At 41.7% G+C, this 16,544-nt stretch overlaps 1 non-coding gene across 1 annotated transcript; it reads left to right on the forward strand.

The window, feature by feature from the left end:
• Window positions 1–6,837: 6,837 nt before the first annotated feature.
• Window positions 6,838–6,910, forward strand: Trnak-cuu. The gene has a single exon. It is a non-coding gene; the product is annotated as a tRNA-Lys (tRNA).
• Window positions 6,911–16,544: the final 9,634 nt, after the last annotated feature.

Genomic DNA, 16,544 nt, shown 5'->3' on the forward strand with positions numbered 1-16,544 from the left:
TCGAAAGACAAGCCTTAGCAGCAGCAATGGTGGAGTGGAGATCCAGATGGCCTCCCCTCACCCTTCAAGCATTGCAGACAGACAGCCAGGAAGGTTGGCAGTGGATCCCATCTGACTTGCTTGGGAGAGTGAATGCTGTTGTACCTCCCAGCATCAGGCTCTGCCAGGACTGCAGTTTGCTGGAGCCAGCAGGCCCAAGGCGGAGTTGGAGAGTGTTGGTACAGTGAGGAACAGAAACTCTAGAATTCTCTGGAAGGATTGAGAAGTGTATGCATATGGGGTTTAATCAGGTACGTGAGTGGTAGCTTGAGTATTGGAGAAATAGTCTTCATATATCTTAACTTCATTTTTAATAATTAGTATAATTACCTTACATTTATCTATTTGTCTGTCTGTCTGACTGTCTATTTATTTATTTATTTAGATAGGGCCTCCCAATGTGGCCCAGTCAGTTCAGGCTGCCCTTGAATTTATGACAATCCTCCTACCTCAGCTCCTGAGTGCTGGGATTGTGGGCATGCCCCACAATATCTGGCTTATGCTTAGTTTTTATTAACATATACTCATATAAATGGTAGTCTTCCTAATGATGTTTTCCCTCAAGACTACCCAGTATTTTCATCATAACCATCCCATGGCCCTCTCTGGCCCTCTCCTCATCCCCTGCTGGCCCTCTTCCTCTCCACACCCCACCTCTCGTCCACTTTCAATGGCTAAACCTCATTCTCCAGGGAAAGGAGTTCTACTTTGACTCTGTCTCATTTTAATTCAGTTTCCCCTGCAATGAATAATTTTCTTTGTCCTTAAAACAAAACCTAAACTTTTAGTTTGACTCCACACACTATTATCAAAGGCCCAGGAAATTATTGTTCTTTTAAAACTTACTTTGTTTCTACCACAGTTTTAAAACTGAATATTCAAAGCAGTGATTGTTTCATAATCATCTTCTAACTATTCAGTCATAATAAGATACCTCCAAATTAATCTTGGGTTAATTTTGACAATAATCTTTCCTAAAGAGATGAATTAGCATCAAAAAGATTGCTTCTTAGGTAATAGAATATTTATATTATTTCTATGTTTTGAGGTTCAAGACTATTTTATTTTTGTGGTAAAGATAGCAATAGACATCCCACAATGTGGAAATAGTTATCACAATTTGTAATATTACAATCAAGGACTATAAATAACATAAATTTGGTGCTATGAGTGTTAGGGGCATTTTTAATGGATAGAAGAAACTTTCCATGTGTTAATTTTTCTACCTTTGTGAAGGAAAATTATGTGTTCCTTATTGGGTTTAAATCTTTGTTTTGACCAAAGGAATGAATACATTTCACTGTTCAGTGTTACAAATAATTTTCATGAACCTAGCATTTAAAGTATTTTTTTTTTTTGTTATTTTTGATTTACTTTGTTTCTATTGGTTTTTAGACGGGGTTTCCAGTAGCCCAGTCTGGACTCAAACTTGCTATATAGCCAGGAGTGACTTTGAAGTTCTGATCCTCCTGCCTCCACACCCTCAGTACTGCCATGAGTCACCACATTCAATTTATGAAAGAGCTAGGAATCAAACCCAGGGCTTTGTGCATGCTAAGCAAGCACTCTACCAACCTAGCTGTATCCCAGCTTTTCAAATATTTTTTATGTCTACAGGAGATATAAAGATTAGCTTACTAGTATATTCTTATTCATTATTATGGGATGGAAACAGGAACTGACACAGCAGTAGTATAAGATAGGTGATGGTCAATGTAAGTAGACAAGGGGGAGCAATGATGTACAGTAGGATACAGTTATTCAACCAGTATGTGGTGAGCATTTGCTGGGTCCAGATCTCATCTATATGCTGTGAATAGAGCACTCCTACCAAAGATATTGTCCCTGCTCTTTTCTTATATCAAAGTGGGGGCAGGGTTTTTGTGTCCGAAAAGGACTAATTCTGGCTGGGATGAAGAGGGTAATCATTGTAAAGTCCATACTGGAACTTTCTAGGGATGATGACTAGTATTTAGACACAGCGACAGCTCTCAAGAGCAAATGCATTTCAAATACAAAGATCGACTCTACAGATTATATTTAGAAATGGAATGTAAGTCTCAAACATCAGATCCAGAAGATGTGTATGAAGAGACTGGAGAGTAGAGATGTTGTTATGGACTTCTGGTGAGCAAGTTCACTACTGTATTAGTTAGGGTTTCCAGAGGAGCAGAAGCAAGAGAGCCCTGTAGACACTGGAGAGAGTGGCCATTAAGCTGTATATGCAAATCTTTCCTTCATAGTAAAGATGAGCTATCGTTCTAGAGAGCTTAGCAAGGTCTCACAGACAGTAGGTAACAGTACTGATATTTTGCCCTGGGGTTGCCTGACTCCAAAATTTGTAATCTTTTCCCTCTCCTCAGTACAGGCTTGGAGAGGTAATGAGTTTCCCCCAAAATGGCTGATGGTTGGGATTTCAGAAGTACATAGAAACAAACTAACAAAGCCAAAGGAACCCCAGAGAAAAATAAAGAAGCTAAGGTGCTGAGGGATGCCTAGAGTTCAAGGTGAAAGATAAATAGATATTTAGAGAAAATTGCAGTCTTAGATCGGTGGATCGTGTGGTGGACCTCAGCTCTGTCATTTCCTGGTGATGTGACCTTGGATGATTCTTCCATGGCTTTTCATTGCACTCCTTTCCTGATTAGCAGAGAAACCATTCAGATCCTTGCTGGAGAACACAGGACAGTCTATTTTGAAATAGGTTATAGGAAGTATTGATAGAGTATTCCGTAGCTTCTACACCTCGTGAAACACAGCTTGACAAAGTTTTCCTCCTGGAATAGCTTCCACTGAATCTAGCCTGGAAATAGGAGTTGTGGTTTATGGTGCATATCTTAATTCCAGGCTACTATGTCTGCTCTTGTTTACAAAACAAGTGTGGAAAAAGCCAGGGGCACAGAGAGGAGGCAGAGCCACTTCCTCCTTGAGACCACAGCCGGGGAAGAGGAGCTCTGGTGCTTAAGGTGTGTCCCTGACACTGAATGACTCAAGCCATTCACCAGTCAGTCTCTTACTCTTGTTGGCAGCTTCTGCCTGTGGGCTTCACTTGTGGGTCCCTTTCTATTTCTTCAGAGAAGGTGTTGTTAATGCATTGGCCTTCTCTGTGATATCGTGCAGTGCTCTGCACATTTATAGCTTGTATAAATATTGAATAATAAATAACTGCAAGGGAGGAAGAATATTATAGGCTGGGGAGAGGGAGAGATGCTGAACTCATTACACGAGGGCCAACCTCGGCCTCTTGGCTATCTCCTTCAAAGAGATTTGTTTGCCAGCTGTGTAGAGAAATATACTTTCCATATGATGAGCCTGGAGAAGGAGCCAGTTTCCCTACAGAATGCTTTTGGAATATCCCCAGGAGGGCCTGCAGGATCCTTAATGGTGTGTCAGAGAGGATAGCCCCTCAAGCCTCCTTGGCAACTGGGTTAGAGCAAAGCCCTGGGGAAATGGCTGCAGGAGGATGCAGAAATTAGAAGAATGGGGTGCATTCTTTGTGCTTTATTTTATTTTCTGATGCCGTGTGCAAACAGGGCAGGTTTCCAGCCAGTTTATTGGATGCATCATTGGCTGAGAAGGTCACTTGCTCTTTACCTCACTGTGGACTTGGCTCAGGAAGAGCATTTCTCGTTTAATATGTAATCCAGGTTCAGTGTGTCAAGCAAATGCTATCACCTCCATCTTCAGAACTTGGTTTTTCTGTTTGGTGTTGAGAAACTAGTAAAGAGACAACTGAATCCTTACATTTGAAGAGTGCCGAAATACTGAGGAAATATTTACAGACGGGGCAGATGGGAAAAACTGTAATCCACTCCCCCACAACCCCCGCCACCCCAAGGGCAGTATGCAAACCAGTTGAGCGCAGATCTTTTGTAGTTCTGACTGGCTGCTGCCCAGCCCAGCAACAAGGTGTTTAGTAAATAAAACTAATACCTCTTTTATAGTTTGATCAATATCTTCGTGTTGTGCTGAAATTGTTTCCATTGTTTGTTAAAAGATTAGTTTCCTATTCTCAAAATGTCACATTGTCTACCTGGCCAAGGGAGTGAAGATCCACCTAAATCTTGACTAAACTAGAAGGCCTGTTTGCCCACCCTTGAGATTATATCCCCGCATGCCCGGCCGCTCTCAGGTGGCAGGTGGTGATGACACAGGGGGCACATTAGGAAGAGGTCAAAGGTAGACTAGGAGGAAGTCAAGGGCAAGAGGTAGGTGGACGAGAAGGGTTCTAAGAATAACAACTTAATGATGATCTTCAGAATCAGGGTTCTGGAACCTTTCAATTGAGTTTGGCTTCCAGGATAACTGGTAGAAGCTGGCACATAACTGGACAAAGAGAATTTTCCAGAGATCCCATGACTAAAAACAAAGATTTGGAGTTTAGATGTGGAGATCCCAGATTATTTTCCTGAAGATATTAAATAATATTATCTTTCTAGTGATAGTAAATGATGTAAGAGAGCAAATTTTCTAATTTGGCTTTCAATGATCCCTTGGAAGAAAGATTTGTAAGCCAAGCTTGGATGACCCTTTCCTGGAGATGGACCAGGGAACTGGGAATGGGGCCCACATCTGTGGTTGTTGTTATTGTTCCTCAGAAGACAAAATGATTGTTCTTAGGCTTCTGGTGCCTCAAATTTTGAACAAACCCCACAGGGAAGGGGACTCCATCTCTGAGAAAGGGTCTCTTGACCCGCTGACTTGTGTTTGGGCTCCTCATCGGCATTGGCTGGTTTCTTTCACAGCACTTTGGACTAGCAATTATTGTTTTCTTTTGTTTGTTTACTCTTTGGGTCTATTTTCCCTATTTACCAAGATATTAGGGATCACATGGGCCAGATTTATTTGTCTCTTTAGCGTTGCCAGGTATGCAGTTAATAAGGAAAGAATGGACGAATAGGGCCCATCCAGAGGCATGCTGTGAAGTTTTCACCATAGTCCTGAGTGAAAAGATGAATCCCAGTGTGATAGATTTCTATCCCAGCATTATGAACTGCCCCAACCCCATTAATAACGCTGACTTTAGAATTAAAAGCCCCCTTAGTAGCATACCTGGGGAGCAGCAGGTAAGAGCAGTGAACAGATAATTCCTTCAGCACGAGATAAGCACACTCAGAGTTCTCCCTTGAGAGAAGTGATACTGTGAAAACACGTCCTTACCCTCGAGCCCCTGTTTGTTTCTGCATATATACCCCACCCCGCAAAGCACGAAACTCTGCTGTCCTTCAGATATTCCTGGTTAACAGAAGCATACTCTAAAAATTCAGCCTTGGTGACTGGAGTGCCGTATTGTAGTAATGCTGGAGTTGTCGATCTGACACTTAGCTTCCTTGAGTTATTATGATCAGGGACTTTATCTTCAAGGAAGACAATAACAATAACTTAAAGAATTGCTCTGCTCAAACTGACAGCGGGGCCTATTGCTTGAGGACTATTGGAGAAATTATTTTGGCCACTCCACGTAGTTAAAAGGATATTTATTTAATGGCGAAACTCACAAATTAAGTAATGGGTAGGTCGCAGGGTCTGGGGAAGGTGTAATGCAGTCCAACGGTGTTCTCCGGAGCTCTACACAGTCAATCTGCACTGGTCAGCGTCCTGGCACGAGAGAGCGCCCAGCGCGAGCGCTGGCCCATCCAGCTCTCGGGTCCCCAGGCGCCTCCCCTCGCCCCGCCTCGTAGGTGTGACAGTTGCCAGAGTCTCAATGGGGGTTGGAACTTCCAGAACCAAGTTGGAATGGCTACCCACTACATCTCCCCTTTTTGTCTAAATAAGAAGGTTCTAAACTAATACAAGACTATATACAAAGGAATGGTTATCAAATATTGTTCAGAAATAATGAGAGATAATGACCTAGATAAGATGTAACTACAACCAATGCAAACAATATCAAGCAAGAAACACATACTAAAATCCAGAGAAGTATAGAGCATAGGTAAACAGCATATTATAAAGATCATTCAAAGGTGTCCTATCCTAAAGAACCTGAACCTAATACTTAATAAGTTCTATCTAAGATATTATATATACTAAGTTGTAACTATAACTGCTATTCTTCAATCCCATCAAAGACCTGAGAAGGAATATAACGGTACCTGAGAAATGGAAGACGGATGCAAGCAACTTTCGGGAATCTTGCAAGAGTAGACCAAGACAGCTGGCAGCCTGGACAGTCACCTAATGTTTCTCAGCATTGTTGGTGCATTCAAATTGGCTACAGGCCTAGAGTATCTGACAGACCATTTTCAGAAGCAGGATTTCTGAAAGACCATCTTACCCTGTCTTGGCAGAGTACAGTGGTCACTTTCCTTGTGTCCCGCTTGTCCAGAAAGGAGAGCATTGCATTTGTACTGTCAGCCATCAAGGCAAGGGCAGTTCTTTGCCCAGTAGGCCATTTTGTGCCAAAAGACAAACTTCCAAATGGAAATGTCTTAGAAGCCCAACATTCTCTCGGGATCAATTGGTGCAGCCAGGAGCAATTGTGTCTCACGTCAACAGAATTCTAAGTTATTTAAATGCCATATTCTCCAGGTCTATGAAGTGTTTGAAGATTACCTGCCCATCTAACCTATGTATCTGTAAATCTGGATAACCTAACTAACGTAACTATAGAGATGACATAGGCGACTATAAATCTATAAATCTTATCTACCAAAATAACCTAAGGACTAAGGCTTCACGTAAATAAGGTAAACAGTCTATAAGCAAATGTATGGTGAAGAACGATGACTTCAAAATTGTGACAATACACAAGATATTTATAACAGAGGTAGGAATATCGGCGCTCTCACCGCCGCAGCCCGGCTAGCTCAGTCGGTAGAGCATGAGACTCTTAATCTCAGGGTCGTGGGTTCGTGCCCCACGTTGGGCGCCAGATATTGGAGAAATTATTTTGGCCACTCCACGTAGTTAAAAGGATATTTATTTAATGGCGAAACTCACAAATTAAGTAATGGGTAGGTCGCAGGGTCTGGGGAAGGTGTAATGCAGTCCAACGGTGTTCTCCGGAGCTCTACACAGTCAATCTGCACTGGTCAGCGTCCTGGCACGAGAGAGCGCCCAGCGCGAGCGCTGGCCCATCCAGCTCTCGGGTCCCCAGGCGCCTCCCCTCGCCCCGCCTCGTAGGCGTGACAGTTGCCAGAGTCTCAATGGGGGTTGGAACTTCCAGAACCAAGTTGGAATGGCTACCCACTACAGAGGACAACATCCATATGACTCATTGAACATTGAGAAGTCAAGCTGGTGCTTACATGGAGCCTTTACATCTGCGTTCCAGTCTCTTTGGTGTGAGGAGGTACTCTGCAGGCCAAAACAGTCACAAAACCTTTGACTGACAATCTGTCTAACTGTGAAATATGCTAGGGAAATGGTGGCACAGAACTTTGGCAATAGCCAACCAATGTCTGATTTGACTTAAGGCCTATTCCATGAGGAGGAACCCATACTTGCTTGAGTAACCAAGAACCAGAGACTAGATAGCCCAGAGACTTAGGGCTAAATTAAATGTGACTGGTCTAAAAAAAAAATCAATAGAATGATTCATAATGATATTCTGCTATACTCATAGATCAGTGCCTTATCTAGTCATCATCAGAGAGGCTTCCTCTGGCAGTAGATGGGAGCAGATGCAGAGACCCACAGCCAGACAGAGAGAGAGGGAGGGAGGGAAGAAGAGAGAGAGAGAGAGAGAGAGAGAGAGAGAGAGAGAGAGAGAGAGAGAGAGAGAGAGAGGTTTCTATCAAATCCCTCCCCTCAGGGAATCCTGTGGAGAGGAGGCAGAAAGATTGTAAGACTCAGAGGAGAAAGAGACAGAGAACAAGGCCCTCTGAATCTACTAAGCAAGGCACATATGAGCTCACGGAGACTGAAACAGCAAGCATAGGGCCTGCATGGGTCTGCACCAGGTCCTCTGTGTATGTATTATAGCTATTAGCATAGTATTTTTGTAGGACTCCTGACTATGAGAACAAGTGGGTCTCAGACTCTTTTGCCTGCTCTTGAGACTCTTTTCCTTCTGTTGGGTTGCTGTATTTAACTTCAATATGAAAATTTTTGCTTCATCTTATTATATTTTGTTTTGTCATGTTTGGTTATTATCACATAGAAGCCTGTTCTTTTCTAGAGATATAGAAAGGGAGTGGATCCAGAGGGTAGGGTAGGTATAGAGGAACTGGGAAGAGTAAAGGGAGAGGAAACTAAAATGAGGATATACTGTATGAGAAAATAATCTATTTTTAGTAAAGAAATAAAAATAAAAATGAATTAATAATTAATTAAAACTAAAAAAATACTTAAACAAAAATATTTCTGAATGAAACAGTTCTCTGCTCCTAGTAATTTGTTAACCTTCAACATGTGTCAGGAAAAGATCTCTTTCATATAAGATATTTGAAAAACCAAAGCCCCAACTGAGCCAGAATTGTGTCATTTATCTGCAAGTAAGGATTTTGCAGAAATGCCTAAATTGAGCAGTGTATTGTGACAACATTCCCCATGTGGGGCTCACGTCCCCACCCTGTCTTTCACAGAAGCACTTTCAACTCAAGAGATGGCTCCACTTCTTCACATATACCACAGAATGGAAGGGCAGCTTCTGCGTGTGGGCTACTCCTCCTGCCCCTGAGCATCCCACAAAGCCACCACAGGGCAGATAGAACATGACAAAGGGAAGTCATGTAGCATGGGGACATCTGAGTAATCCCCTCAGTGTTCATCCGGAAACGGTCAACACAGCACAGTCCAGGTCCTTTGGGGGAGTTGACACTGCTGGTATAAAGAACCCTTATTTTTTTCATGGCCACAAATCCCAAGAATTTGGCCACACTTTGGACAAGAAAGAAAACCCTACAATATGGTTTTTTTTTTAAATTTTTTTCTTCCTAGGTGATAGGGTGACAACCCTGCTCTCAAGTGTTTGATCATTATTCTAGAAAGACACCATCCTATGATCATAAGAAAATAACAGATCTCTCTTCCCTTCTCTGTGCTATGAAGATAATCTTTATTTTCTGTTGAGTTTTGGGGCTTTTCTGTACAGATTCTGGGTAACAAATAAAGGAAAGTATTGGGGAGAATATTCTGATTAGAAATCCTGGAGAGAGAAGCCCAGGGGTCACTGCAGAAGGGTGGGCATAAAGACTACAACAGCCAGAGGGACTGGACTTCTGCAATAAAATAGTATATACTGGACACAACGGGGCCTTTGCAGATAGGAACTCACAGTAACTGTGACTGTGTGCACCAGACCCACACAAGATCAAGCCTGACCAAATCCCAGCATGGTCAAGTGAGGGAGGGATTCATGAAGTCCCACCCGAGGTGAGAAGCTATTGACAAGTGATGGCTATTGGAGGAGGGAAGGCCAGTTTTCTTCAGGCATATGGTCCTTGAAAGATTGCTCATGCTCCAATAAACAGTTTTATACCCCTGCACATAGCACAAATATGAAGCACTAAGTGGACTCATTGGGTTTAAAAAAATAAAGAGCACATGAATTTGGGAAGGAAAATTGATGGAGAGGATAGGGAAGGAATTAGGATGGGGGATAGGTGGTGGATTTGCTCAAAACATGATATGCAAGTATACAATTCTGAAGTAATTAAAATAAATAAAAAAAACCTTAAGTCATTTTAGTCCTCCCTCTTTTACACATACACTCACACACACATATGAGAGAGACAGAGACACAGAGACACAGACAGAGACACAGAGACAGACAGAGACAGAGAGTGAGACAGACACCCAGAGGAAGATTCTGAAAGTGTGAAACGAAGAAAGCTATGAAAGTCAGTGTGGCCCAATCAGAGGAAACTGAAGATGTGTACGACCTGTGACCCATAGATTGCACGTGGCCAGTGATGGCTATGAATCTAGCCCAAGAGAAAAATTATAAACTTACTTAAAACATTATAAGATAATTTTTTCGTTTTGTAACTTGGTTACATTGCTCTCAAGCATGGACTTTGTAGATGATGATATTGTGTTGCAATGTCAAAAGATTGAACACCCCTGACAGAGTGTGAAGAAACATTCTTGGGGCCAACTCCTTACAGTGAAGATAAGGAGACATGGAAAGAGGAATCTACGAATTTGGTCTTCTTTTCTGAGTGAATTCCTTTTTGACGTTTCTGAAGATACTGCATAAAACTCTGCAATTATTTTTGGATTCTGGGCTAACTGAACTTTGAATGCAGATCTATGTCCACACTGGGTCATATGGCACTGGGAATTGTAAGGTCATATGGCATTGGGAATTGTAAGGATTTCACAGTTGTAAACTTCTACGTGAATGTGTGCCAATTCTATTCTATTCAGGATGAGCTCTCATGAATCACCACAGGGATGAGTTACAAAGGTTATGATTAGGAAATGGATATTAGCAGTTAGAGTCAAGATTCAGGACATTTTCACCATAGCCAGACAATATGACATTTTAATTTTCTTGAAGATAGGAAATTTTTCAGTAAGGCTGGTGGAGCTGTTCTATTTAGTTTTTGGTGTTATACCAATTGGTTCTAAGGCTGGAAATATATCATACATTATAGTTTTTTTTAAAATTGAGGAGAGCTTAGTCGTTCAATTAAAACATACATCCTTTAAACAATCAGTGTTACACAGAGGGATGAATGTTGAGTTGGTAAGATGAGATCAAAACCTGATGATAAGGAAGTCATTAGCCACAATATTAGAAACTGGAAGGTACAGCCCACAAATTCTTCAATGATTTCCCAAGACCAGTAGGGGGCTAGATGTGGAGAAGTTTGGGGAAGTGTCATTTCTATCCCTAGAATTGTTTGTTCCATTGATATTTTTCAGAGTTTCGTTGATTCCTAGCATTTCGGGAATGGTGCCATGTTTCTGTACTTTGTTGTCATGAGATCTTCTGGTGCCTTTGAACACAGATTATAGTCATTAATTGTCCTGGAAGGTTTATGATACACTTTCTTATTTCATGTAACAAGTGTTCAAATGCATTGTTAGAGTTATGTCACTGTATGCCTCAGGTTTTATTGTGTGAGCATGAGGGTGGCTCCCTCTAGTTTCCAGGATATAGTGATGTGTTTGACAGCAAAAGTGGAACATGCCCAAATGGCTGTGGGGCACCACAGGTGCTGTCCCTTGTTACACTTCTGACACTACCTGCTCACATGCCCCATGTTAGAATAAATCATCAGTGGCAGCATGACTCCATGTAAAACTTGAACTAGGTGAAATAAATTGATTCCATGCCATTTAAAGTTACAGGATAGCTCCATCTATTCATGTCAGTGCCCGGATAGACAGTCAGGGATGCAGTATGTATCAGAGAGTGTGGATCTTCACTCTGATGGGAGCGAGCCTGTCAACCCTGTAAGGGCACCTTAAACTATGACATTTAAGCCTTGGTATTAGACCCCTCTAGCCTTTTCCTCCCCTCAGGAGCTCCTAATAAGAAAAGCACCCATTTATTTTCTCAATAAGCACCCCCCCCACCTTCCACCAAGCCACTGGCTGGGTTTTTGCTGTGTGTCTACCTACTTACAAAGTGGGTCTAGTACAGCTATTGCAATGCAAGGACAATAAATTTATTTCACCCAATTCAAGCAGGCAGGGGTAGAGGTTCTGTACCTCTGGAAGGCACTTTTGTTGTAACATTCACCATGAATGTCTTGGAATCTTCTACAAGGACTATCTTTCCTCAAGTCTCTTTTATCAGGGGCCAACACACAGTCTGCCCCTGGGGGCCATTTAGATGCTGCTTAGTGAATGCTGGTGAGCTAACTCTTCAGGAGAAGCTGTAGTACCTGTATCACAGACTGCTGAGATGACAGTTGCTTAGGAACCAAGCTCCAGCTCAACTCTTGACTGTTGGAGCATCACACACACCTTAGCACTCTCCTATTGGGACACAGTGGGGACAGCACAGAGACGGGTGGATCCCGAGTGTTGGCAAAGTAGCAACTAAAATCCGGCGATATTCCACTGAAGTTCAGCTCTGCAGAAAGAAACAGGCACTTCATTTTGTCTGGGAAACAGCATCACACAGTCATACATCTCAGAGGTTTCCTAGGTTGGGAAACACTCAAATGTGTTAGCAGCAAATACCTATTAATTAACAGGACTGTTTCTGCTCTCTAAAGCATTAGAAAGTTTAGGGTAAATACCCCTTCCTCCCAGTTATTTCCAGCTCCTGTGCCTCCTTTCATCTGGCCTTGTTGACAGTTAACCTGACTGAGTTACATTCCTAAGCACCTGTAACAGGTGGGTACTCTTGACATTGGGTGTTTCCACTGGGGGTATGCCAAAAGGAGTATGGGTAACCAAACCTTGAGCGTGAGGAATGATGTGTTCCTGAAAGCCTATTTTTCTAGCATTACTTGCATGAAGAGAGCCAGGGTTGTGCTGTCCACCTGCTGGACTGGGTGGGCCCCCTGATCACCTGGCCTGGAAAAGGCCTCCCCAAGTATAGATAAGAGTCTTAGGATCCAAGAACTCCTCTGCATAGACATGGTCTGTTAGCATTGCTGGAGACAGAAGACCAAGGTGGTCAAACCTGGGCCTCACTTTGGACATTAGCTGGAGGAAACAAGGAAGTGTATCCTTACTTCCATAGGTACTGTGAATTTTCAGGGGAGCCCACAGGATGTGGAAAACAGTGACGCCTCGATTTTCTTTCACTCGCATCTTTGTTTAGCTTTAATTGCAGCTTAGGAATGATCCTTATCAAAGAACATTAGTTCCAAGTCTTTAAATCTGTGCTAAATTTTGCTTCACATCTTCCGTATTTTTAAGGCTGTGTGCAGTATGCTAAGACAAGCACACTGAAGCTCCAAGGGCATTAGACTTCTTTGTTTTTAGCTTCTTTTAGATAGAGAAACTGAGGACCAGAAGGAAGTACTTTGACTCCTAAGTTGTTGTCTAGGAACAATGCCATCTTAAAAGTTGTAGGTAAATCATGGTTTCCATTCTCAGACTCCAAGGCTCCTTTTAGCCGACCAGGAAACACAGCATGTTTGTGGTCATAGAAAGTCTTAGGTCATGATCTCATTGAAGTAGGGTTCATTCAAAATATTTAATTAAGGCAGTTTGTCTACTCTATCAACAAGTGGAAATTGATCTGGATCTAGGCTTCTGAGTGTTCTGCCGGAGTGTAACTTACTTTTAGTTTACAGAATGTTCTCTGCACTAACAAAAGATAGCCAGGTAACTGCAAAGAAAATATTGTTAGTAGAAATGATTTTTCTTTCACAAATATCTCTAGTGGAGGCTAATACAGGGATAATAAGGAAAGCAGAGCTGATGAACACTGGCAGGTCTGTCCATATTCCATATACATGTAAAGACAGAATATGGAGGGGTTTATGGTTGCTAATGTTGGTATATTGTTTACTGACAGAATTCTAAGTCCTTAAAGTATAGTACGGTCATCCATCTGAAACTTTCTCATAGATATTCTTTTATCTTTTATTTTTAGATGTTCTTTTCAAATTCACATCTTTTTTTAAAAATCAGAAAATAACAGCAAAAAACAAAACCTTGTTGGTCTATGAAAATCTCAAGGGCTCCTAAGGCAGGCCTCAATGGGGTTAACTTCCTTTGTAGTGTACAAGGGGCACCGTAGAGTGCTTCCAATAGCATTTCGTTATTTCTCGAAATTCCATCTTTCTTGAGTAAAGGAAGGAAGGGACTGAAGCTGTGCTAGGGAGGTTTCTAGCCGTGGGGAACCTTGTTCAAATAGAATAAGGAAGATTTTACTTTTGATATCAAACCTTAGCCAAGCAGAAGGTTCTAGAAACCTGATGATGTCTAGTTTAATTGCTGTATCTAAGAGACTAACATTCAGGCCCTATCTCCTTGGAAGCTGTCAATCTGAAATTCTCTTTGAAAGCCCAGCAGTTCATTCAGTGCTCACTAGCACAAACCATGGTATTCAGGCTGTCCAGGACTCTCAGTAGAAAAGCTTATATTCTTTCTAATTCTGCATCTCTTTATTTCGATGCAACTCCACATTGGCCAGGTGGGATGTGGAAGCTGAAAGAATTTCAGGCCATGGCTATAGTGACATCATTAGCTATCTTTGGGGGAAAAATTCACCCTCCTGTTCTGCTTCTTTGCTATAGATACTGGGCAGATGAAGTGGTTAAGTAAAGATGGTTCTTAAGTATCTCTCATTATTTGAGACTCAAGGAAGTGAGTCCACATAACTCATATCACTGATGCTGAAATCAAGCATTATAACCTAGAAAGAATTATGTTAAAGTCTATCACTGAACTCAAGGAAAAGTAGTAATTATTATAAAAGTAATTGTTGTGTCCAAAGCCATAGCTGATGTTAAGTTCTTCTCATCCCTCAAGATCCTTTAGAGAAGAATGGGAAAGAATACGTTTCATAGGTTCTTTCTTCCATTGGTCCCAGGATGGCCATTTCCAAAACAGATTGTTGTTGTTGTTATTATTATTATTATTATTATTATTATTTTACAAGAAAGCAGGTAAAAAGGGCATTGGAAGGGAGTAGTAAAAAGACTCCAGGATTCAGAAGCATATGAGCCTAGGTTAATATGCTGGAGGGAGTCAAGTGGCAGGTAAATTAGCCCGTGGATCCCCATTTCCTCATCTGTGAAGTGGGTTTCATTAAACTTCTAGTGTAGAGAGTTCTAAGAATTCATTGGAATGATGTATGTAAAGTGCTTTGTTTTTCAGGGACTTAATAAATATGCTGTCTTGTTCTTGGTTCCCGGTTGCTTTCAAATGATAATCTGGCTCTGCTGACAGTGGTTCACATTCATTAGGTTTGGCTAACCCCTTTGGGATCCATGTAGGATGATACTGAGGAATATGAAAGATCTGCTCTTATGCAGTTTAGGGGAACTGCATGCCATAGCCTTTCCACACAGTGTAGCATTATGGACATTTCTCAGGGTCTAGTATCCCAATCTAACCTCAGTGTGGTGGTTACCAGACTGCTCAGTGCTATGTTATTCCTTATGACCAGTTGCAGATGAACTGTTGTTTGCATCTATGGAATATGGACAAGCTGGTGTTACTTGACTGGACCTAGAAAGAGGTGGGTTAATGGAAGAGTCAAAAGAAAAAGCAAGAGCGGAGAAGAGGGGTTCCTGCATATCCTTGAGCTTGTGTGATGTTTTATAGCTGAGGGTCCAGGCACAAGACACATGCAGCTGCAGTGAGGAGAGCCATCCAGCCAAAGCCAGGAAAGCCATACACTGGGTCCTTTATGTTTGAGTGATGTTGATGAGGAGATAAAGATCCTACTGAGGGGAAAACTAAGATGCTTCATGTCTATTTTTTGTCGTGTTGTATTTGTTTTAAAGTCTAAATGATTGTATTTGTCTTGAATGTGCTTTTCCTGGTCAAGAGATGCAGGTACAAATTTGTGGATGCCCTTTTACTTCTAAGACAGCTTTGCATTCATTCAATAATACATACTTTGTAAAGGCTACACCTTTCTTGAGAATTTCCTGGGTTACGTAGCTTGAAGAAGAATGCTTTGCTGACAGATGTTCCTTCTATAGCTGTATTTTATTCCTCTGGGGAGGAAACATTTAAAGCATCCTTAACAAGCACCACTGCTAATGGTCATGCATTCAGGAAGAGTAACTTTCCCTGGGGAAGCTAGTCCCTTGAAAAGGATCTGCTGTGACTTGCTCTTTGCTGTAGGTGACATCATAGTCCAACAGAAAAGCATCTAAAACATTGCCATGTGTCATAAAGGAATATTGACAGTATGGGACTGATCTTATATTACTTTGGTAACTGAAATACAAACAAAATAAAATCCGCCTAAATTTAAATAGCAGCAGATAAAAAAACACCAAATTCTCATTTTTAGGTGCATATCTATGCAATGTCGTTACCTGTAAAAATTAGCTAGAAGTAAAATACTGTTTAATTTTAACTCCTTTAGAACTGACCTCTCCCTTATGTCTCTACATGTATAAAATGGTATTAAAAATGAAAATACATGTTTTAAAAAGTATTAATTTTGTAATCCAGTGTACTGGGGATTCATATTTGAGATCTACAAGCCTATTAGGACAATATTAAAAGAAAGATAAAATCAGCTTTTCCTCCTGCTCTGTTGCCCTCGTGTTTAGACTGAAAGACTGGAGAGGTTATTTGTTTTGAGTAACACAAGATCATCTTTTCAGTTGCAAACCGCCTTTATCTTCCCACATTGCAAACGCAGGGTATAGCAGCCCAGGAGCCTGAGTGCATTCTTCCATCTAAACATGGCCTGTGAGCACCGGCCAAGAAGAGGTGGGTGATGAAGTCAGAGAGCTCCAGCACAGGTCCTTTCCTGCTCCAGGACTGGGACCTAGAGGCAGCATTGGCCTTTCAGGCTTTTGCCACAGTGAAGGGCCGCTGCCACCTGTGGACAGCAGCTGGCATTGCTGCCCACATGCTGCCATCAAAAGGGGATATGGTGAGGAATTACCAACCAGACCGCTGGTATGCAGCCTGGCAAATCTGACCACTCAGTTTCTCTACAATAGGTGTTTCAG

This window comes from Peromyscus leucopus, chromosome 1 (assembly GCF_004664715.2).
Source record: "Peromyscus leucopus breed LL Stock chromosome 1, UCI_PerLeu_2.1, whole genome shotgun sequence".
Taxonomy (NCBI): domain Eukaryota; kingdom Metazoa; phylum Chordata; class Mammalia; order Rodentia; family Cricetidae; genus Peromyscus; species Peromyscus leucopus.